Raw genomic sequence first — 22,249 nt, 5'->3', positions numbered from 1 at the left:
ATAAATTGTTGTTTTGAGTCGCTACAGTGCTGAATTGTTTCCGTACAAATCTCAGTGGGTTTCTCTAAACAATGTTTCAAACAATAACTCCACATTGTCTTCAGAAAAGAGCTTATCTTCGTGCAAAACGACACAAAGTTGGGATGTATGGGAAATGAACAGACTGCTTTCCAATGATGTAGCCTAGTGAAATCTCAGTTTTAGTGTACAAAATGTAATTTGGCTAAGTTAAATTTATTTTTGGATTGGGAATACCGTGACCGTTCTTGTACATTTCAAGACGTCTTATTGACGAAGTCGGATGTTGGGTGTCAAATCGTCCATGCACTGTCAACCCACAAATGACTTTGGGGAGGACAGCACCTGCCGTCTCCTTTCCGAAAAAAACCCCCCAACATCACGTCAGGACGCGCAGTACGTGGGGATTCCTGAGGATTACCCGGCGTGCCCTGCGGGGAAAGATGGCGGCAGAGGAGGGGAGAAGGAGATAAACTTTATCTGAAAACAGAAATAGCCGAAACGCGGATAGACACCAACAGCGAGATTGGAAACTCGAGGAGAGGTATCAGGTGGTTAGATAGGTAGCTTACTGGACACACTGTGTGCATTTACGACACTGATCAGGAACGACTGGATAACTTACAAGCTACAGCTAGCTTGCTAACGTAACCGTAGCTGCTACTGCGGTGTCCGCTCAAGAGGAAAAAAGCGGATAAACTTTATTATCCCGCACAGAGTCCGTATTGAATTTTGCGTCCGCAGGGTGTGACTGGCAGTGATTGGAGACTGAAGAGGTAAGATCGAATTCATATAATGTAAAATCGTACTAGGATAGTTACTGTGTCTTTAGTGTGATACTGAAATTTTTAGTAAGCTACATTTATCATTTTAAATGCATCGATCGCTTACACCGGCTAGATGTGGGCCAGGGAGCCCAGCCGAATTGCCGCTAGCCTAGAGTGCTAACGTTGACTGAATGATTCACATACGGAGACACCCTTGAGTCGACAAGGCTTAAATGTCAAAAATCATACAATTCGTTTTATTACCAATTCCCGGTTGTATAGTTGGAAAAGACCTTGGAATAAAGTTGCTGGCTAGCAGGCGTGCTAGCGCATTCGATAAAAATAATTTAACGTTACGGCAAGTCTGTCATTTAGTGGAAATCGGACATCACCGTAGGCAGTCCGTTTAGTCAATACTGACAACACAAGAAGGCATTTCGCTAATATTTTAAACACGCCGATTAACAGTTAGCTGTGTACCTGGTATGGTCGATCTTAGGTGATTTGAATAATCTTAACTAGTTTTGTGGCAGGCTAGCTCTATTATTGGGTGGACTAACTTGGATGTCTAACGTTAGCGTGTGAGCTAGCATGCCAGGTACCTAACAAGCTATATCATTGCACACGTTTTTGTCAGTATCATAACATGAATCAGTTCATTTAGATATTTTATGCATGTTTTACATGCCGTAGCGGATTGTATGAATACATATAATGTGGCTTCTTTTCAATTTTCTTAACTTGGCAATGAAGCGTTACCTAACCGATCAAAAGATTGGATAACGTGTTCTTGCTACAGGTACCTCGGTAGCTATGTGGCTATAGCTGACGCGATAGCAAGCGAGATAAGATCAGAAGTAATGGTGTCGACCATATCAGCTCGGAACCGCCACAGCCACGAACACCGATTATGGTTTTTGCCTTTGGTAACGTTAGACGCGGATTAGAGAACGAGTTACGATAGTTTTGACAGAGCAATCAAGACGCTACTCTGGTTGATGCAAGATGTTTTGCTTACGTCGTTAGCTAGTACACTAGTCGCAGCAATAGCCAGCTCCCAGTTGTATGAATGGAATTGCAATTAGCGTATTTCATGCGGCAAATATTGTCCAGCTTGCACTTGTAAGGTGCGGAGCATGTGATTGTATAGCTAGCCTTAGCTCGCTAAATAATTGGATGTTTGACTGATGAACGGCATTTGGAATGTAGTTGGACTCGTTTTGGTGAGTAAACTTACTGGCCAAGAACTTGAAAATATACAATATTTCTGTCTAAATCCCACGTAATTTGCCATTCGCCTTGAACATTTAAATTGTTTTGCAACAATTTCATTGTGTAACTTGTATTTTGAATTGTTGCGAGTGATTTACTTGCTGGATTTCATTATGCACGTGTCTATGGAAACGGATACGGAACGAAGTGCACAGTTCAGTGTATGTTTTTTATCGTTAATCATTTTAAGGCTGACGAATTTATGAATGCTGATACGTGCGCCTGAAGCCGTTATGATCCGTCTCTTGCCACATCCCTGCGAGAACATTGGACTTCGAACGGCGCAAAGATGCGAGTCGTGCCTAAGCTGAAGGTTGCTCGTTTTCGCTTGTTGTCTCATCTGCGTGGTCATTCATGTGTGCAGTCAGAAGGTGCGATCTGGTACCAGAGGAAATTTATGTACAACAACAGCGTGACGGTCCTAGTCTGCTCAATTTGCATCGGCACGGGTCTGTTGTCTGCATAATGCAGATGATGAATTAAGTTAAAATAAACATGGTACATTTTGAATAATGTGCCACTGAATTAGTCTCGCTACCCCTCAGGTCAGTGGCTCACAAGGATGAAAGGACTTGCCTCGAGTTACGGAAAGAGGCACATACGGACTGATGTCTTTGAACGGCACGGGTCGTATCAAATTAAACTGGATGTGCGGATTTTTATTAGAGTGGCAATCCATGATGGTTACCTGTTGTACTTTGGTTCTTGCATGTTTTATTAGTATTTCGGTCGTTGCACCGTTACACCTGATGATGCCTGTTGCTGTCTAGCTATTTGAATGACGTGGGGATTACAGTATATAATGGCCAGTGAAAATGAATCTTTAGCTTCCAATTTTTTTTTTTTTTGCAATGCTCACTGGAGAAGGCTAACCATTACAAATGGAGAATGGTGTGAGTTGATTATGGCTTATTCAGATTTTCAAATTCCTCGATGTGCTAACACGGGTAACGCGTGGACCATGGGCTAATCTCTGGGCCACAATGGGGACAGTTCCTCCTCCCGATGTCTGCTTTCGGGGTTTAATTTCTGCGTTTTGCCGCCGATCGTTTTCCTCGGCCGATCCCGTCTGCTCGCCCGCCCTGACGGGAGACGCGGACTGCTGGCACGCGCTGTGAGCGGAGGCTCTCGTTCGAGCCAGAGGTGTTGCCTGACAGCAGCGCGGACAGGGCTCTTCTGCAAACGTCTGTTCCAATGAAGGGGATCTTCCCGCCGGCTCATTCACGCGGACACCCGCGCAGGAAACCGCCTTTAAAGAGCTGTCAGCGGCGCTAAGCTTTCCTTCTGATCTCCATCCTGCAAGAGACAGGAACTTGGGGAATACGCCGAGCTGGAGACAAACCCCTCTGCGCCTTCTGTCCTACGCGAGCCACCACTTATTGCACGAGCTGTCATGCATACGCGCGTGTTTGTAAGTCAGCATAAGTCCCGCAGCTGACCTATTTGCTTCAGTTTATGATATGGTAATGCGGGCCCACTGAGACCGATCAATTAAGGAGGCTAGCGGTGTGAAATGTTTGCGGAGGGATTTAGAGAGATTAGAGCCAAGTAGCGCCACTGGTGTGCACCTCATGGCAAGTAGGGGGGAGCGTGGCCGGGCGCGGGGGGGGGGGGTTTGGGGGTTGTAACTTGTAAGTGATTTGGAGAAAGTGGATAACTGCTGCACTGGGTTCCCCCAGCTCCTTTCGCCTGGAATTAGACCCTCTCTCAGTGAGATCCAGCTCGTGCAGATAATGCGGGTCAGGCCTGGGGACCGGGGCCCGGGGTAATTAGCCTTCAGCTCCTCGGCTCCCTGGCTCTTCGGCAGCGTCGTGTTTTGCCGTTTTCCCTCCTCCTGTCGGACCCACATTCAGCGATCCTCGTAATTGGACCTTGTGAAGTGCGGCTGCTCTGTTCCATTCTCTCATTGTGTTGGGAACGTTGGGCGCAGCCAGTCACGTTGAGGAAAGGGACGCCTGAAAGCACTTCAGTCTGCCGTCTCTGAAGGTGTTTTTCTAGAAGCGAACGGTTGACTTTCCTCAGGTGCCGCCGAGAATGAACGGTACTCGGGTGGATTGGGCTGCTGGAACTGCTCTGCATCCATGATGGATAGGGCAGGAAAGGCAGAAGGTGCGCGCAGTTGGTTTTGTGCACGCGTATGTGTGTGCGTATGTGTATGTGCGTGCGCGAGTGTGTGTGGTGTGTGCGTGCGTGCGTGCGTATGTGTGTGCGCACATGGTAGCACGTGTATGTGCGTGCGCGAGTGTGTGTGGCGTGTGTGTGTGTGCGTGCGTGCGTGAGTGTGTGTGGCGTGTGCGTGCGATGGACTAGTCTGGGTCTGATATACCCCACCCTGGGCACAAATTCCAGGGTGGATCTCTTTTCTTTTTTTTTTCTTTTCTTTTTTTTGGCAGCGCGACAGAGGAATCCGTTTGGAATGCCAGCAGCTCGGACGCGGGCGTGTAAATATTGGGTCCCCCCTTGGGGAGTTTGTCGGGGGACGGAGCTGTTGTTTTCTGTCTGGGAGATGCCGAGAGGCTGCCGAAAGGGCGGGGGGGTGGGGGGGCGCTCTTTCTTTTCAGCTCGGCAGGCCGCGGGCTCCCCGGGGCCCACCGGGAGTTGGGCCGCTTCAGGGGCGTGCGATTCTTGTGCAAATCCACTCTGCCCGAACCACGTGCTCCCGTCGCCCCCGCTGCTGGGCTTTTTGGTTTCTTTCAGTGTCTGGCTGGCCTCTGCCCATTCATTAGTGACCCGCTACAAATTCTCCGTCAGCGTGAAGCCTTAAGTCGCGGCAAACTTTTTTTCTTTTTTTTTCCTTTTTTCTTTCTTTTTTTTTTCTTCCTGATGCAAATGAGCCAATAGCAACGACGACGAAAAACATGACAACGGGAAACAATGGCATGCCCATTTACTGTATTTATTTATTTTTTTGGCTTCTTTTGTTTCCCGGGGATTACTTAAGGTCAATAAAGTTTGCCCGGCTTTTGAGTTGTAAATTAAGGCCCTTAATTTGGGTATTCCTGCCGCGAGTGTCGGAGCTATTGGCTGTTCTCGCTGCTGTAGCTACGTTGTGTTGATGGTTGCACTTGGGCGTTTTTCACCTGCAATCTCAGGAACAAAAAAAGGTACGAAAAATGACTTTAAAGGTACAAACACTTGTCGCTGGCATGGTACCCATTATGTACATAAATTTGCACCTCTCATAATACATAATTCATTTGTGCCTTTTTTTTTTTTTTTGCTTGTGAAAGGTACTCATTAGTACTCAAATAGAACATACTGTACGTTGTACGTTTCAGGGTACATTTGGGAGATTTGTTCCCTGAAGAACCAAAATGTACCTGCGCTGTACCTGTATTTCTGACCATTCTGTACCTCCTTCTGGACCTTGGATCCTCTGACCCCCTCTGTACCTAAATAACAGGAAAATTTTGGGTTCTTAAGTTACTTCGTGCTGCAGATTTTTGTGTGCACTTACGTGGGTTGTGTGGTTCACCGTGTCGCTGCCGACTGGAATAACACACCGTGACTTTTCACACACTGACCCGCAGACTTGTCAGTTCATCGGTCTTCGAGTAGATTAAAAGAAAGGAAATATTTACCTGCGGTGGAGAATTCTACGGCAAGACACAGAATGAATTATAAAACGCATTTATTCATTGAGCGTCTGAGCTCACAGTCCGCTAAGCATTTAAATAAGCCTTGTTGAGCATTAACCCGCCTCCCGCCCGCCCCCCCCCGCCCGCCGCAGTGTCTCTGCGATGACATACGGCTGCCGCTGGAAAGGCCCGTCTCTCAGCGCTAGCGTGCTAACGTGCTAATGTCCGTGCCGCTGGCTTCGTCGCGCTCTGTGGGGACAGAGCTGAAGGAGCATCCGGCCCCGGTAGAGTACCCCAAGCCAGGGCTGTGTGCTCTGTGATGGCCCCGCCCCCCTCCCCAGCTGCCCGCCAGGGTGAAAAGGCCCGTCTCTCAGCGCTAGCGTGCTAACGTGCTAGTGTCCGCGCCGCTGGCTTCGCCGCGCTGTGTGGGAGAGAGCTGAAGGAGTATACGGCTAGGTGGAGTACTCCAGCCTGTTCTGTGTGCTTTCTGACCGCCCCCCCCAAGCTGCTCACCCAGGCTGAGCTTCCCACATCCCCGTGCCCCGGGCCTGCTCTGGGGGGGCTGGAGTACTACTGCATGCTGTTCACAGGGAATGCCTTCTTCAGCTGGACACACATACGCACACACACACGCACACACACTCACGCGCGCACACACAGGTGCTTAGTCACACACACACACTTGCACCCACATGCATTCATGCACGCATGCATTCGCGCATACTGACACGCACACACACGGATTCACTGACGCATTCACACGCACACACGCACTCACGCGTACACATTCACACACACCCATACGTGCATACACACACATAGTCATAAACACATACGCACAAGCATGCAAATCCTCTAATGTATTCACTATGGATTAGGTCTGATGTTGATTATTCTGGCATGCATTTAATTGGATAGTTTCTGCAGAGGTTTTTAAAAATTTTTTTTTAATGTTTGATGCTGAAATCTGTTTTATTTTTTCTTCTTTTACTCTTTTACTCTGCCTGTTCAGCAGCAACCTGTGGAACTGTAGAGTTATGTATTTGGGGATGGCTCAGTATTTGATTACACTGGCTCTGTTCTGCTGAGTCTCCAGCATAGGCAGTCAATACTGCAGCCAGCCTGCTGGTGCAGAATGGAGAGGCGTCTGGAGTGTGTCGTTTGTGTCAGATTAGATTTCAGGGCTTATTTATTCATTTATTAGTTTTTTTTTTTTTTTTTGGTAAAATGTCTTGTTTTTTTTTTTTTAATATTCGGTGGCCGGTGGGATCCGCCCCCCCCGAGCCACGTCTGAGCGGTCCGGTCAGCTGCTTGCCGGGTCTCGCCAGCAGGTTCCTGATCCCGTTCCAGGCCCTTTCTCTGCGGCCTGCTTTATTCTCCCGCCCCCCCGGTAACCACGCGGTCGTGGGCAGGCTCCACTGGGTTCCTGCCTGGCCTGGTGTCCCTTCCGGGCTCTGGTGTTCCTTCCGGGCTCTGGTGTTCCTGCCTGGGCCTGGTGTTCCTGCGGCCTTCTGCCTAAAAAAAAAAAACTCATCACAGTGGATATTATTTCGCAAAAAGGCATCAGATTTCTTCCGTACCACAGCCAGCTCCAGTGTCTGTACAGTGCAGTGTGCAGTCATTTTTGGGGACTTCCGGGGCGAAACCTGACCGGAGAGCTGGGCCCAGACGCACCGCTCAGAGCAGCTTTTTTTAAAATAAAAGCCGCTGTCTGATTCGCCGAGCACGTCGTTCAGTCAGTCAGTCAGTCAGTCAGTCAGTCAGTCAGTCAGTCAGTCAGTCAGTCAGTCAGTCACATTAAATCAGGTGTTTCCGTGACGACGCTTTCCCTCGTACCCGAGACTGCGATAACGAGACGCTGGAGACGCAGACGCGGCCGGGCTGCCTCGAAACCGTGTCGGCGCGGTTTCGTTCAGAACAACCCCCCCACCCCCCCCCCCCTGCATTGTGATGTAAAGAAACCTGAGGCTTAAATTGACAGGCAGGCAGTTAATGATACGGCCTCCCCGCCTCTGACATTTCTCTCTCTCTCTCTCTCTCTCTCTCTCTCTCTCTCTCTCTCTCTCTCTCTCTCTCTCTCTCTCTCTCTCTCTCTCTCTCTCTCTCTTCTCTCTCTCTCTCTCTCTCTCCTCTCAGTCTTTTAGCCTCGAAGAGAAACGGGACAGAGAGACGCGTGTTCAGAAGCGGTTGCTGGAGCTAGCAGTTTAGCTAACAGCGATGAAATACTATCCCCCCCCCGATCCGCGTCTCACACTTTGCTCCTCCCGGTCCCCCTCCTCCCCGGTCCCCCCCCCTCCCCGGTCCCCCCCCGTCCCGGTCCTCCTGTCGGAGAGACTGGAGTGTGTCCCAAGGTTGCCGGGGGCCCTGAGTGATGGCCGTGAGCGTGGCGGCGGCGGCGGAGCGGTGCATTATGGGCCCGCGCCCGTGCGCCGCTGAATCATGGCGGTAAGAGCAGCGTCAGCATTGTTCCGACCTCCCCTGGGCTCGCCTCGCCGAGACGGAGGTCGGGCCGCCGCAGAGGCGCTTCCTGTAGCGGGGGGGGGGCATCAGTCCGGGCTTCCAGCTGGCAGAGGCAACAATGTCCTCGCACAGGGGCACGTGCACGTGCATCACGGTTACACTCTTACTCTCAGACGCACACGCGTGCAGCCACACAAACACGCACGCACACATGTGTGTGCGCACACAACACACACACGCAGACACTCACGCACACACACAACACACAAGCTCACACGCACATACACAAACACACACACACATGCACATACACGAACGCACGCGCGCACATAAACAAACACACACATGCACGCACATACACAAACATACACAGCACACATGTTCACACGCACATGCACAAACACACACACACATGCACATACACAAACACACATGCACGCACATACACAAACACACACACACAGCACACACATACGCACACATGCACACACACACATGCATACACACTCGCACTCACTCACACACACACACACACACACACACACAGACACTCTCTCAGTCCTCAGTCATCGAGGTTCTTCCCCCGTGGTGTCACATATATTTACATACACTCCGCTCTCCCATTCATGGTCTCTTGGCATTGTTTGTATTAGAGGGAGGATCTGTTTCAGGGAAGTACTGCCGTATTTGTCATTTGGGTGGGTGGGGGGGGGCGGCTGTTGTTAAATTACTCGCATTTTAATGTAGTTTTAAAAAATTGTAGTCGCCTGTCATTTAGCTCCTTTCCACCCCATTAAACTAAACAAATGCTTTGAAGCAAAAAAAGAAAAAAAGGAAAGGAAGGGTGGAAATGGGCTTCCCGTGGTGTAAGACTGTCCCGTTTCTGCGCACTGCTAATGTTCCCAGTGTAAATGGCTGTAATGAGCAGGGCGGAGCTGCTCTCGTTAGGATATCTCTGATAACACGGCCCTTCTTACAAACCTGCCATTAAGTGTCTTCTGACGGCGGATGGGTTTCCATCGCTGGCTAAGCGGTGTCCACATTGTCTGAGGCCCTGACCGATTCTTCGCTGTAGTTGTAGGGGCTGAGGTCAGGGGTCAACTGTGCGCCCTGTTAGCTGTGCGCTTGTGTGTGTGCTTGTGAGTTTGTGTGTGCGCTTGTGTGTGTGCTTGTGAGTTTGTGTGTGTGCTTGTGCGTTTGTTTGTGTGCTTGTGCTTTTGTGTGTGTGCTTGTGCGTTTGTGTGTGTGTGCTTGTGCTTTTGTGTGTGCTTGTGCATTTGTTTGTGCGTTTGTGTGTGTGCTTGTGCATTTGTTTGTGTGCGCTTGTGCGTTTGTGTGTGTGCTTGTGCGTTTGTATACGTGCATTTGTGCGTTTGTATGTGAGTTTGTGCGTTTGTATGTGTGCTTGTGCATTTGTTTGTGTGCGCTTGTGCGTTTGTGTGTGTGCTTGTGCGTTTGTATACGTGCATTTGTGCGTTTGTATGTGAGTTTGTGCGTTTGTATGCGTACTTGTGAGTTTGTGCATTTGTATGTGTGCTTGTGAGTTTGTGCGTTTGTATGTGTGCTTGTGCGTTTCTGCGTTTGTACGTGTGCTTGTGTGTTTGTGCGTTTGTGCGTTTGTATGCGTGCGTTTGTATGTGTGTTTGTGCGTTTGTGCGTTTGTATACGTGCGCTTGTGCGTTTGTATGTGTGTTTGTGCGTTTGTGCGTTTGTATACGTGCATTTGTGCGTTTGTATGCGTGCTTGTGTGTTTGTGCGTTTGCGTGCATGTTTGTGCGTTTGTATGTGTGCTTGTGCGTTTGTGCGTTTGTATGTGTGCTTGTGCGTTTGTGCGTTTGTATGTGTGCTTGTGCGTTTGTGCGTTTGTATGTGAGTTTGTGCGTTTGTATGCGTGCTTGTGTGTTTGTATGTGTGTTTGTGTGTTTGTATGTGAGTTTGTGCGTTTGTATGTGTGCTTGTGCGTTTGTATGTGTGCGTGTGCTTTTCAGAACGCCGCGCTGCTGGGTTTAACTGCAGGGTAAAAATCGACAGAGCGGCATGAAGAGAAAGGGCCGCTGCTCTGGATCAGCTCATCCGTGTCCAATATCTCTGCCGGACTCCCAGGGATCTTCTGCTCCTGCTTTTCTATTTGGAGTGTCAGTAAAACTGCACAGGACTCGGGGGCGGAGACGCGGGGGGTGGGGGTGGGGGGGGGGGGGGGGTCAGCAGTAATATTGGCGTTTCGGCGGCGAGACGCGGTGTTTTCCCCCGTTTAGTACTGGCGGGGGACGCGTGGTTGGTTCTCTAGCGCGTCGTCTTAACAGAAGCCCCGCGGTGCGTCTTGGGGAATGTTCTGAAGTAAAATTGGAAGCGTTTTGAAGGAAAGTCCACAGAAAAACCCCTCCCCTCCCGCTGTACCCTTTTCCCGCAGTCGTGCTCCTCGGTGGGGGCTCTGCGGGGGGGGGCACAGCGATTCGTGACGCGCCATTGAGCCGGCGCTCTCTGGTGCTCGCTGCCGATCGGACTCCTAGCGGCTCTCCGCTCTGTGCTGCCAGCCCCGTGACCTGTCACTTAATCAAGCAGAGTTCAGCTCTACCCTGCCCGCACCTGGCCCCTGCCTGCTCCGGCTCCGGGCCCCTGCCTGCTCTGGACCCTGCCTGCTCCGGCTCCGGGCCCCTGCCTGCTCTGGGCCCTGCCTGCTCCGGCTCCGGGCCCCTGCCTGCTCTGGGCCCTGCCTGCTCCGGCTCCGGGCCCCTGCCTGCTCTGGGCCCTGCCTGCTCCGGCTCCGGGCCCCTGCCTGCTCTGGGCCCTGCCGGCTCCTGGAACCTGGCCCCCTGCCTGCCTGCTCTGGCACCTGGCCCCCTGCCTACTCTGGCCCCTGACTGCTCCGGGCCCCTGCCTGCTCCGGGTCCCTGCCGACTCTGGCTCCTGCCTGCTCCGGCCCCTGACGGCTCTGGGCCCCTGCCTGCTCTGGCTCCTGGGGAGTACTACCACACGAGCGTGGCGCCCCGTCCCAACACCTCTGGGTTCAGTGTCAGCATCTGGCTGGTAAATTTGGTCTGGGGTGAGTCTTGCGGGAACCTGAACTAATTAACACCAGGGCCCCTCCCCCCCCCCTTCCCCCCTCCCCCCCAGCCGTGGGTGGGAATCGCATCGCTTCTTTCGAATAAATACATGGAAAGCAGGAATCCTGGTAAACTGCCCCCCCCCTCCCCCCCACCATTCCTGCACTCCCCCCACCAGCGTGAAGCCTGAGTCAGATCTGGCCCGCCCCGGGAGGGGTTTGGAGAGAGAGTCCCAGCTCCGCGGGGATGCTTGTTGTCATGCAGGAGCGCGCGTTTCAGGAGTAATTGACTGAACGCTTGTCAGAAGACGTCCCCGTTGTTTCCCGCGCTGCCCGTATTCCCGTTTTCGTGATGAATCACGCTCGTCCCGTCCTCCTCCTCCTCCTTCGCCCATCAATCAACGTTTTCCGTCCGGTTTAATCCATCTAATCTCGCGCAGCCCAGATTTCCTTCACGGTGGTGAAGACGCTTGCGTCTTTTTGGTTTTTCTTTTTCTGCACGTGCCGTTCGGTGGCCTTTTCCACGGGGCTCTGCTGGGATTTGAATGTTACGTGCGGCTGCCATTGGCTGAATCTTTCCCTGCCTGCAGTCTGCCTGCGGTTTGCCGAGAGCCCGACTGGCCGGTTGCAGTCGAACGGCCCTGTGCCCGTCGGTACTGCTCTGTGCCCGTCGGTACGGCCCTGTGCCCGTCGGTACTGCTCTGTGCCCGTCGGTACGGCCCTGTGCCCGTCGGTACGGCTCTGTGCCCGTCGGTACGGCCCTGTGCCCGTCGAGAGGCTCTGTGCCCGTCGGTACGGCTCTGTGCCCGTCGGTACTGCTCTGTGCCCGTCGGTACTGCTCTGTGCCCGTTGGTACTGCTCTGTGCCCGTCGAGAGGCTCTGTGCCCTTCGAGAGGCTCTGTGCCCGTCGGTACTGCTATGTGCCCGTGGGTACGGCTCTGTGCCGGGTTGTTTTTTTCTCCTGAACTTCCTGCAGACGGCTCCCCAGCCCGGCCGTGTCCCTGCCTGCTCAGGCATGAACTTTAAATGCAGGTTTTTTTTCTTCTGTCTTTCACCTTCTCACTCTCCCTCCCTCCCTCCCTCCCTCCGTCCCTCCCTTCCTCCTCTCTTTTCCCAGCTCCTGCTAGACCTATCTTGTTATCTAATAATAATGAGAGGGGTGATGAGCTCTGGGAAGTGTAGTTGAGGGCTAAATGTTTGTCTCCCCGCAGTATTGCAGCCGTTAGAGCGAACGCGTTTAAGGCTCTCTGATTGCTGATTGCCTCCTTGCCTTTTTCATCGCTTCGCCCCCTTTTCCTGGGCCAGAAATCCTGCGGTATTGGCAACGGCATACGCACCCCCCCCCCTCCAAGATCTACCCCCTCCCCCCCCTGCGAAATTCCCGCGCTGAAGTCTGGCGTAACATCTGTTGAACACCCGCTGCGGGGGGGTGTGGGGGGGGGGGGTTAGCGCACTCGACGGTGGCTAAGGAAAGCGCTCTGAGCTCGACGAGGAGGCGGGAGAAGCAGGGAGGCGACACCGGGGTAATTGGGCTGCGGGTCGCGGGGGGGAGGGCGCTGGGGGGGGGGGGGGCGCGGGTGGTTTTGGCGGCAGAGACGCGGGGTGTGTGTGTGTGAGCGGCGGTTTAATGAAAGAGAAACACGACTTCACGCCTGGACGGGCGTCGCCATCTGTCCTCAGGCTGGGGGGGTGGGGGGGGTGACGCTGCTCGTGCAGGTACACCGGCTTCCCTCAGCAGGTTTCTGAGACGGGGGGAGGGGGGGGCTTTGCTCCTGTCCCCATACCCCCCACCCCCGTCTCCCGTCTCCGGGTTCCAGGAGCCTTGCCCCCCCCCTGCCCCCCCCCGTCTCCGGGTTCCGGGAGCCCCTTGCTCCGGCGCTCTAACTGCGCGTGGTGAGTGAGCGTGTGGCCTCGCCCGTGCTAACGAGCTCGTTTCCCGTGGAAGGCTAATCTTAACGAAGGCTGACGCCGCGCATTCCGAGCGCGCTCGTACCGGAGGATCCAGCGGTTACGCCGCTGCCTTCGCCATCTGCTGACTGCTGCGCTGCTCTCTCCCCGTTTGCATGCAAAGCAGACGACGGGCTTTTTTTTTTTTTTTTTTCCCCTCCCCCAACGCGTTTATGAATTGCTGGCAGCGTGCACTTGCAGACATTTTCACTCCTATTCAGATATAAGGGGCCTTATGTTGTTACTCCTTTTTTTTGACCTGTGGAGTCATTCTGCTGTCGTTTACAACATGGGCGTGTCCTGTGGAGGTGCTGAGTGGCTCATTCAGTTAAGGCACTGCTGTATTGCATGGATGGGACCAATGGTTGGTGCTTCGAATCCGGACCATGCCTCGGTTAACTGGCTTGTAGCCCCACAAGCATGCGCGCACAGACAGACGCGCGCATGCACACTCTCTCTCACACACACACACACACACACACACACACACACACACACACAAACACACACACACACACACACACTTTTTCACATGGAGGGGGAAAAAGCTTTTATAAAAATAGCCATGTTCTGAAAAGGGCCCGGGGTTCTTCCGGGGAAGGATAGATGGATGGATCGATGGATGGATGATGGGGTGCGTCGCGTCGCTTTAAGACCTCTGTCACATTTTCACATTTCGTTTTTTTTTAAAAAGCGGCGATGTCGCCGAGCTTTTTTGGCGGCTCGGAGATCAGGAATCTGTTCCGGAATCTGGGGGGGGCCGGCGCGGGCGAGGCTACGTTCTCCGCGCCCCCCTAGTTTAAAAAACAAAAGAAAAAATAAAAAAACCAGCGGCACTGAATTTTCCCCGTGACATTTCTAATATCTTTGTTTTTGTCGCTGGTAGACCGCATTAGTCAAACGGGCACCGCCCCCCCCTCCCCCCCCCGTCTGGTAAATGGCGCGGCGGGGTTGTTGGCTGGCACCGGTAAATGAGTAAGAGTGGCAGCTACAGTGCAGCGCAAACGCTTTCTGGACCTTTGGTGTCAGGCCTGTCGTACTACTCCTCCTCGCAGGTAATAGCAGAGAGGCTGTATTAATTACCGAACTTTTGACTCTGACATTTATGTACTTTGTGTTTTTTTTTGTGTCTGTAGCGGCAGAGTGCTTCGCTCTGTGATGGATTGCGCATATGGTCAGCGGCGACAGCACCCGCCCCCCCCCCCCCCCCGCACCCCCCCCCCCCCCACCACCACCTCATTTTCTTTCATTAAGATGCTTTTATATTTATTTATTTACTCGTTATTTTTGAGGACTGAGAGAATTAATGCGGGGACCTCCGGCTCAAGGTGCCTGACCCCCACAGATGGTTTTATTAAGCGAGGGTGTCAGGGAGACAGTTCTCTTCATTTATCAAAGCGTCACTTGACCCACCTTGCTCCCCCCTCCAAAATAAGTCCCATGGCAGTATGGTGTCATAATCTGAACCAAAAAAAGAATACCCTGATGGGTGTTGTGCGTATGTGGATACGCGTGCACGCCTGATGGTGTTTGTGTGCTCGGCTGAGTGCTCTGTGACATGCAGACGTACGGTAAACACGCGTATCAAGAAGGCGCTGCTTTTTTTTTTTTTTTCTCGGCATGGCTTATGCAGATCAGGCGAGCGGTCGCCTCGGAAACGGCCGCTAGCGTTCCGCAGCCGGAGTGACCCCCCGCCCGAGCTCGCCCGGGTCCCGCGCTGATTAAAGGCGTTTCGGAAATAAAATCTGCCTTAAACCCGGAGAGCAGGAAGCGGCCGGCCTCAGCTTGCCGCTCGCCTTTCCCCGCTCGCTGCTCCCCGCTCCCCTCGCTGCTCCCCGCTCCGCTCGCTGCCCTCCTGCTGCTCGCTGCGCTGCCCGCCCTCGCTGCCCCACCCTCGCTGCCCCCACTCGTGTCCCACTCGCTGCTCCCGTCCTCGCTGCTGCCACGCTGCTCCCGCTCCGTGCCCCGTCCCCTCGCTGTCCGCTCCTTCCGTCCGGTCCCCTAAAACGTGATTTAGGCTCTTTCCACCGCAGCTGTGAAGCAGCCTGGAGCTTTTTCCAGCCCACTGGGCGCCATACAGCGCTTGACTCTGAGTCTTACTGCCTGTGTCCCCTTTCTGTGGGTTTCTTACTGCCTGTGTCCCCTTTCTGTGGGTTTCTTACTGCCTGTGGCCCCTCGTGGGTTTACTGCTGTGGCCTTTCTGTGGGTTTCTTACTGCCTGTGGCCCCTTTCTGTGGGTTTCTTACTGCCTGTGGCCCCTTTCTGTGGGTTTCTTACTGCCTGTGGCCCCTTTCTGTGGGTTTCTTACTGCCTGTGGCCCCTTTCTGTGGGTTTCTTTATGCCCGCTGGGCGGATTAAAAAAATAGACCTGCTACCTGCGGTGTATATTTAAGGTACTGAAACGAAATGGGGAATGGCGTCAGGTGGCACTGGGTTCTTTCCCCCTCCTTATGTACACTTTTTTGCCGTGTGTAACTATACTTTATCTTCTCTAAAAGGCCTATAGTTGTAAAGTTGATAGAAGTGCTGGATGTGCACTGTGAGTGACTGTAATAGGACTCTGGAAGCTGTAGCCCAAAGCCTGTTATTATGGGCACTCTCTCGCTCTCTCTCTCCCTCTCTCTCTCGCTCGCTCGCGCTCCCTCTCGCTCGCTCTCTCCCGCTCTCTCACTCTCGCTCTCTCTCTGCTCGCGGCTCTCTCTCTCTCTGTCTCGCTCTCTCTCTCTCTCTCTGTCGCTCGCTCTCTCCCGCTCTCTCTCTGTCGCTCTCTCTCTCTGTCTGTCTGTCTGACACACTCCTGCGATGGCTGTCCAGGAGTGGGGCTGCAGTGAGACAGGCCTGCATTGCGTTTGGTTTCCTTATGCAAAGGTTCACCGTTTGAATGATCCTGGTCATAATTCCCTCCGCCTCGCTGCACTCAAATTAGCCATCAGTGTGTGCGAGAGTGTGTGTGTGTATTTGTGTGTGTGTGCGTATGCGCGCGCAGGTGGGTGTGTGTGTGTGCGCACGCAGGTGTGTGTGTGTGTGTGACTGTGATGCTCAGTGCAGCAGGTGGAGGTTCAAGGTGAACCTTTCAGCAGCGCCCAGTCAGATGAGAGGCACCCAGCTGGAGGAGATAAGAGCCCAACCCCACCTGTTCCTCGCTGCTCTCTGCACCTGCCCCAGATAGGGAGCGGCGTGGCCTGTGAGGCCAGCACAGCTCGCCTGGAGACGGGCCAAGAGCCTGTTAATCCCCCACCGCCAGGAAGCGCATACAGCGGCCTTCTCGTCCATTCATGGCTCTCGTATTAGCTGTCAGACCTAGCGGGTTACCGCCGATCACGCTGTGCCCCCGCGTCAGTTTTGGTCGTAGCTTCGGTTGGCGTGTGGACGGGGGGCACGGGCGTTGCATGGCGCTGAAATCCACGGCCGTGCCTTTCTACGCAGGCTGAGCGGTCGATTTGGCTCCTCCCCTTTCCCGCGATCAGCGCCCGTCCTCCCGCTCGGTCCGATTCCGGCTCCGCCCCCTTTCCCGCGATCAGCGCCCGTCCTCCCGCTCGGTCCGATTCCGGCTCGCTCTGGATTCCCAGCCGGGTTTTTCGGTCGAAGGAAACGTTACTCTGCTGGAGGGGGTGATGCGGCTCTATAGGTGCACGATCGGCGAAACGGAGGGGCTTTTCTCCGAAAAACGTTTTCTGCCGCGGCACCGTCCAACGGTAAACACCCGTCATTCAAACGAGCCCTTCCTGTAAAAAATGTATTTCTGAAGAAAAGAGATGTGGGGGGGGGGGGGGCTTTGCAGAGGCTGCGCAATCTGCTTGGAACAATAGTTGGTAGCCAGACTGCAGAGAGGAGAAGTGTGTACCCAGCCAGGGAGAAGATTGGCCCATTACAGAAAAATAAGGAGAAAAGGCTGCATTCCTTATTCATATGATCCATGGGGGAAACAAAGCGTTCTAAATTAAAAAGTGTTTGAAGTGTACTGGCTTTTAGGGACCGGAAGAGGGGGGGGTGCTGTTCTTTTTCCATTACCTATATTGTCCCTTCTCCAAAAGCTGCCTCTCAGTACGTGTGCCCTACTGTCAGCATCACAGAACGCCACCCCTTGAGTTCAACGCTATCTTTCATCTCTGCAGCTGAAGCCGTTGACGCTGTGTAAAATAAAATTCAAGAAAAAGTGAAATTAGGATGGGTAACGGTTTCTCTCGCACCATCGGCGGAGACTGGAACCGCCTGTGAGGGCGAGCGTCGACTGCTGGATGAGCTGTGGCCCCCCCCCAGCTGTGCCCCCCCCCCCCCCCAGCGCCACGTTAGTCTGCACCTTGGTGTGGAAACTCAAACTTATTAAAAATAACGATCGAGCTTGGCGGCTGTAGAGCCGGTGCTGTAGCCGGCTCCTCCAGTCCAGCCTTATAGCTGGCAAAAACATGGAACTTTCCAGAAATGATAGAAAGGTAGGAAACGACGACATTTAGCGACCCCCAACATACTGTATCTTCAGTAAACAAGACTCTGGAATGTGGCTGGCCAGAGATAAAGGGTAATTTCCGCCAACTTCTGTGCATTTCCGTGTTGATAAAGTGGGGATTGCATTGCTGTGAAAGACAAAGTTCCCGCCAAAACTTGCTTTTCGCCAAGTTCCCGCCAAAACTTGCTTTCTGCCAAGTTCCTTCACGGTGTGATGCTAGCGATTCGCTGGAGCGTAAAGACAGTATGTTTTATCCCTTCGAGTATGTTCTGAAAAAGGCAGTTTGCATCTGGGCTCTGACCCTTCGATGGCAGGCTGCTGTAGTGGCTGTATTGTGCTACAGGCATGTACTCACCACGTCCAACATACTTACTGAACGTTCACTTTGAAAATTCACATCCTTAGGCTATTCATTTATACCCTGGGATAGTTGGTTTTGCGTATTTTAACCTTCAAATGAATAGCTTTTACCCATTGTTAAAAGAGGTTTGGCATTGAGGGGGAAAAACCCAAAGTGTCCTGAATTGGGAGAATGTGGGAATAGATTTTTCTTTCTAAATTGTATTTTGTGGGAAGGTACAAAATATCTATTTGACAGCTTCAGTCATTCAAGGTAACACCACTTAGTAACCAAGTTTTCAAATGAGTAAATGTATGGTTGTGGGTAGCCATTTTTTAGTTTTTGTGTCCTTTTAGAGACTTCATAAATGTAGGCGTATTGGCTGGGTAAGTCAGTTAAGCCTCTGAGTTTGCAATGACAAATTTGTTTATATCCATTTTATGCTTGTTTTCTATTTTCCATATCTCTTACTATTTTTTTTTGGCTGGACCGCAACAGCGGGGCCAGCCCTACAAACGCGAATGTCTGTGCCTGAGTGACTGAGTGAGTGATGAAGTTACACCATTGGTCGGCCGAGTTATGAAGTCACACCATTGGTCGGCCGGTCCAGCCATAGAGGTTTTGACCTGGTCTCGTTTTCTCTTTTCTTTTGCGGTGTGTTGCCGTTTGGTATTTTATCTATTTTATTTGGCCATAAAAAATAGCGAAGCTTAGAAGGAGAGGTTATCAAAAAAACAATGTTTAGGCCCAATTTTATTTCTGCACCTGTTGTAAACGCGAATCACAGAACTCTGCTGGCCTTTGATCTCAGACAGCACGGGGAACACGGTCTGGCCCGTGACACACGCACTCCCCCCCCCATCCCCCCCCCCACGTGGGTGAAGTCCCCGATTCATCTCCAGCGCTGATATTTCATGCATGAGCGCTTCGTTTTTCGCTTCCTGTTCTTTTCCACAAAAGTTTTTTTTTCCCCCAGATGAAGTAGTCCACCTCTAGACGGAAAATGTCATTTGCTTTTTCATTCCTGCTCAAGTAATCTTCACATAAGGCCGATAAAATCATAGAAAATCCTTCAAAAAAAAAAAAAAGCATTGACTTCCCAAACGGAATAAGTAGATTAAGGAAAACCAGGACGGTTCCCCTTTCAGTAGTTGTTTCTTGGTCTCTTTTTTCCCCCTTGATTCAGAGTGCTCATTCTTTGCTTTTAAATGGATGTACCATTTGCTGTGTTTGCCCCAGAGAGAGAGAGAGAGAGAGGGATTTTATTTTATTAGTTTTTTTTGTTGCTTTGGACATGGTGCCGTTTGGAGTCTCACTTTGCTAAAGTGCAGTGAGAAGGCAGGCACTCTGTGTGGAAAAGGAGATTGGATGGAGGGAGAGAGAGAGAGAGAGAGATTGATCTCCGTGTTTAAGAGGAGATGTGAGAGGGGGAGAGAGAGAGAGATACTGCTCTCCGTGTGGAAGAAGAGATTGGAGGGATGGAGGGGAGGGAGGGAGATGGGACAGAGAGAGTGAAAGAGGGAAGGAGAGTGAAGAGAGAGAGGTGAGCAGAGAGAGAGGGAGACGGGAGTGAGGGAGAGAGAGAGAGGGAAAAAGAGAGAGAGAGGGAGGGAGGGAGAGAGAGAGTGGGAGAGGAAAGGAGAGTGAAGAGAGAGGTGAGCAGAGAGAGAGAGAGACGGGAGAGAGAGAGAGATCCCTGCCCGGCTGCTCGCTGCCATCTGCTCAGCGGGAGGAAGAGGAGGAAGGAGATGGCGTCCGCGCGGCGAGGGTGACAGCTCCCAGACTACAGCGCCAGTTACTCATCCGCTCAGCCCCCTTTCCCCCCCCGCGCCCGTCACTCCAGCCACATCCACCCGCCACCACCGCAGCGCAAGCAACCGACGCATCATCGCAGCGATCCGCGGAAAACCCCCCCCCCTCGCCGGGCCACGGCATTTCACGAAGCGCGGAGCGGAAATAAATAAGGGCGGGATTATGCGCTGGCGGCAGTGAGCGGACTCAGCGTGTGGACGGGGGAGGGGCGGAGCTGACGGGGTGAGAGTGGAGTGGGGGGGGGGGCGCGGGGCGGGGAATCCCACTGACACCCTCCCTGTTTGGCCTCAGCCGGATGGGGTCCCGGTGGAATTAAGGACGGGGACCGGCGGCAGTATTCATGGGTGTCCCGCTGCGTTGGGTGTTGTTGCTGCTGCCCTAAATCTCTAAAGTGAGAGACTCGTTTCTGCGCCCCTCAGACCGGGACAGGCTTCAGGGGGAAGTTTTTTGGGTGCGTTCACGATCCCGTTTTTTTACCTTTTTACCTCCTTCCTGTTTTTATCTGGGTGACGTTCTGGTTGTAGGAACCGCAGAATATACAGAATCTGCGCCTCGCGTCAGGTTTAAAAATATCAGCGTGTCATGGAGGCTCCTGCTCCCATTTCATGATGCAATCTGAGTTATTTATGACCGGAGAACCTCATTTTCTGACTGTGCATAAAGATATTTTAAGATACCATACTCATCACATGGTCTCTCTCTGTCTTTCTCTCTGTCACACACACATGCACTCTCTCACACACACACACACACAATGATGGCTTACTAATTTGTGTGCGACAGGGCTGTTGGAATTATAACCAGTATCGTTCGAAGGGTTCACAAGGAAGCCGAATCAGATGTTGTCCTCATTCACCTAAATGCACTCCAAGCGTCAGGACCCAAACGGGCAACGGAAGGCGAATCAGAATCTAAAGTTCTCCCTTATCGCACAAGACCTGCTACATAATTTAGGAACCCCGTCCCCCCCCCCACTCCCCGGCACGTGACCCTCCATTTCATATTCTCAGGCGTGCGCGGGGGAAATGCAGGTAGAGTGTCCCGATTGTTAAAGCAGCCGTGTGATTGGCCGGCAGCTTCCTTGACCCCGCCGCGGTCGGCGTGTCCACTCGAACGGACGGAGCTTTCATCGCCGCGCACAAAAAATGAGTGGCCCCCCCCCCACTGGAAAATGGTTTCTGTGTGGCGTCGGGGACCAGGGGAGCCCCCCCCTCCACCGCTCGCTCTCGCGCGTTATTGGCTGAGCTGAACGGCTCTGAGAGCGGTTAGCGCTGAAGCTGGATTAGGAGGAACCGCATGGCCCGCGTTGGTCTGCCCGTGTTTTGGGGTGTTTATCGTGGGAGGCGGCCTCGTTTGAACACGGTCTAGTGCTGTTGAACCGCTGATTAAAAGAATAGAAAATAAAAAAAATAAAAAGAGGTTACTGGGTTATTTTACATGAGGACATGGGAGGTGGGGGTGGGGGGAGGACTGTATGTTACTCGAGGGCCATTTTATTTAATTGAGCCATAAAAAGCATGATTGCGTTCCACGTGGATGTTTGTCAGGAGAGTGGAAAGTGCAGTGTGCAGTCACTGTGTGTGTGTGTGTGTGTGTGCGTTTTATTTTTTACTTTTACGGTAATGTGAATTACCAGCATGTGTGTGTGTCGAGGAAATTAATTTCGCTTTCGGAACTAGAGCTGGCAGTGTCACGTTTGACACGCAAAGCATTTAGTGCTACAGATACGAAATTTCCTATTGGATGGCGGCTTGCCTGAGAAACAATGTCAGGCCTCCAGTGGCCAATTGGGAATGTCTTCATCCTTGAGCTTGTGCCAGATGTGCTCTCACCAACGAGGAGCTAAAAAAAAATCAACTCAGTGGTGTGCAGTACAAACTTCATTAATCTTGAAAAAGGATATACGGGCCTCTGTCATACCGAGCTTTTGATCCTGTGGCCAATTTACACTCAGAAGCGTAGAAAATGGGGTTTGCTCACTTATACAAAATATCAGAGTAGAGTCTCAAAAGGGCCTTCTAAAACATATTTATTCACTGTCGGTGAGACTTTTTAAAAATCTTTTTGCTGAGTGAAATGGACAGTAGCCTCTAACCAGTTGCTAGCTAGCTATGTAGCATGTGGCCTGGGGCGCCAGGTAATTGTGGTGGAATGCTAATCGCTGTTGTTTGATACCCTCGGTCTGCGCGGGTTTCCTCCGGGTACTCCGGTTTCCTCTCATGGACCAAAGACCCGCAGGTAGGCTGAGTGAAGACTCTAAATTGCCCATAGGTATGAGTGTGTGAATGAATGGTGTGTGTGTGTGTGCCCTGCGATAGATTGGCGGCCTGTCCGGGGTGTATTCCCACCTCTCGCCCAATGCATGCTGGGATAGGCTCCAGCACCCCCCAACTACCCCTGCTCTGGATAAGCGGGTATAGATGATGGATGGATGGATATTGTTTGAAAGTCTTAATCTTATTGGATTAACAGATGGAGGAAGGTCTATGTTTTATCGTACCAGAAGAGTCGAAACCCGGTCTTACGGCACCTTGGTCTTCGCCTCCCGAAAAGAAAAAACCCCCT

General features: G+C 52.3%; 1 protein-coding gene across 3 annotated transcripts in view; it reads left to right on the top strand.

Annotated features, from left to right (window-relative positions):
• Window positions 1–330: 330 nt before the first annotated feature.
• Window positions 331–22,249, top strand: part of tjap1 (tight junction associated protein 1 (peripheral)) — a 72,194-nt gene continuing 50,275 nt past the window's right edge. Inside the window, exon 1 of one of the 3 annotated variants that reach the window (XM_064318433.1) lies at window positions 331–794. The gene's annotated coding sequence lies outside the window, so the exon portion shown is untranslated. The remainder of the gene's footprint in view (window positions 795–22,249) is intronic. The other 2 variants (XM_064318432.1, XM_064318434.1) reach the window with 2 other exon arrangements.

This window comes from Anguilla rostrata, chromosome 18 (assembly GCF_018555375.3).
Source record: "Anguilla rostrata isolate EN2019 chromosome 18, ASM1855537v3, whole genome shotgun sequence".
In the NCBI taxonomy this organism is placed as follows: Eukaryota; Metazoa; Chordata; class Actinopteri; order Anguilliformes; family Anguillidae; genus Anguilla; species Anguilla rostrata.
The sequence above is the reverse complement of the archived record's forward strand: the minus strand, read 5'-3'. Positions and strand labels throughout refer to the sequence as shown.